This window comes from Mandrillus leucophaeus, unplaced genomic scaffold (genome assembly GCF_000951045.1).
Source record: "Mandrillus leucophaeus isolate KB7577 unplaced genomic scaffold, Mleu.le_1.0 Scaffold1039, whole genome shotgun sequence".
Classification (NCBI taxonomy): domain Eukaryota; kingdom Metazoa; phylum Chordata; class Mammalia; order Primates; family Cercopithecidae; genus Mandrillus; species Mandrillus leucophaeus.
The window spans coordinates 245409-247198 of NW_012098532.1; the positions used below are offsets into that span (position 1 = coordinate 245409).

The 1790-nt window shown below is 48.1% G+C and overlaps 2 protein-coding genes across 3 annotated transcripts in view; one reads left to right on the plus strand and one right to left on the minus strand.

Moving 5' to 3' along the window:
• The window catches only part of PIN4 (peptidylprolyl cis/trans isomerase, NIMA-interacting 4), a 107642-nt gene that overhangs the window by 29744 nt on the left and 76108 nt on the right, over positions 1-1790 (minus strand). The window lies entirely within an intron of this gene.
• ERCC6L (excision repair cross-complementation group 6-like) overlaps positions 1-1790 on the plus strand; it is a 62818-nt gene that overhangs the window by 4892 nt on the left and 56136 nt on the right. The gene's annotated exons all lie outside the window — the stretch shown is intronic.

A 1790-nucleotide genomic window follows, 5' to 3' on the forward strand; every position in this document is an offset into this window, starting at 1 on the left:
TTAAAGTCATACAAACCAGGAAAATAGCCCATGTTCTCCAAGTTCTCCAAGATCCCCCACCTCCCCCCGACCTTTTTTTTTTTTTTTTTTTTTTTGAGACGGAGTCTTGCTCTGTTGCCCAGGCTGGAGTGCAATGGCACGATCTCAGCTCACTGCAACCTCTGCCTCCCGGATTCAAGTGATTCTTTCGCCCCAGCCTCCCGAGAAGCTGGGATTACAGGCACCCGCCATCATGCCCAGTTAATTTTTGTAGAAACGGGGTTTCACCATTTGGCCAGGCTGATTTTGAACTCCTGACCTCAGGTGATCTGCCCACCTCGGCCTCCCAGAGTGCTGAGATTACAGGTTCAGTGAGCCACTGAACCCGGCCTCCAACATTCCTTTTAACTCATAACGGTCTATGAATTTTATAAAAAGCTTAAAATTCTCTGTACATGTGATGTATGACTGGGCCAATAGGTGAGTTTTCCAACACTGAATGCTAAATTAGTGTCTTGAGGAATCATGTCTGTGTTCTTAACAATATATGAACAAAGACAATTTTTGTTGGCCCACAACCTCCTATTTAGTGTCACCCAAGCAAGTCACTTAATCACATTTCCTTAAGCTCTAGGCTCTGCGTTTTTTTAGGCTTTGCCTTTGAAAATGACTGTATCTTAGTTGGTGCTTCTGAAGAAATGGTGACCACAGCACTACTTCTTTCTTTTTTTTTTTGAATTATTTTTGTCCTCTTCTTATTACACCAAGTATGTGAACCTAACTACTTATTTCTTAAATAAGAACTTTATTTTATTTTATTTTTTTGTGAGATGGAGTCTTGCTGTTGCCCAGGCTGGAGTGCAGTGGCATGATCTTGGCTCACTGCAGCCTCCACCTCCCGGGTTTGAGATTCTTGAAGACCCTTCTCTCTTTCTCTCTCTCTTTTTAAAAAAATAAATACAGCATAACGCCCTGTGGAGAAGAAAAAAAAATTGAAAAAGAGATGGGGGTCTCACTATGTTGCCCAGGCTGGTCTCGAACTCCTGAGTGCAAGTGATCCTCCCACCTTAGCCTTCCCAAAGGCTAGGATTACAGGTGTGAGGCACCGCACCCAGACTTTTAAAAATTTTTTTATTTTTATTTTTGAGACAGAGTCTTGCTTTGCCACCCAGGCTGGAGTGCAGTGGTGCAATCGCGACTCACTGCAACCTCCACCTACTGGGTCCAAGCGATTCTCGTGCCTCAGCCACCTGACTGGGACTGAGGGCGCCTGCCACCGCGCCTGGCTAATTTTTTGTATTTTTAGTAGAGACGGGTTTTCACCATGTTAGCTAGGTTTGTCTTGAACTCCTGACCTCAAATGATCCGCCCGCCCCGGCCTCCCAAAGTGCTGGAATTACAGGCATGAACCACCGCGCCTTCTTCAGTGTGAGTTTAAATCACAGGGACTACGCCTCCCAGGGTGTTTGGATTCAAAGCACGTTCAGTGCCAGGTACTGGCGATCAAGGAAGGGAAGGTATCTCTGGATGTGGGGCGGGGGTTGACTGGGGGACGCAGGCGTTGGAGATCTCCAAGGGTCGCCACAACGACTGGGATCATATCGGGCAGTCTCCTCCACTCACAATGATAGCACACGCATGCGCGAACGAATTGGCCGCAGCATGGTTTGAATTGGGTTGAAACGCAAGGGACTACAGACTGACGCAGCACACTCCGTGTCTCGAAGGCAGAGGTCACCTCCTACCTCCAGACGCGCGTAGGCGCAGGCGCCTACCCTCATGGGCGGGGCTCAGGCGGTGGCGTCGCAGCG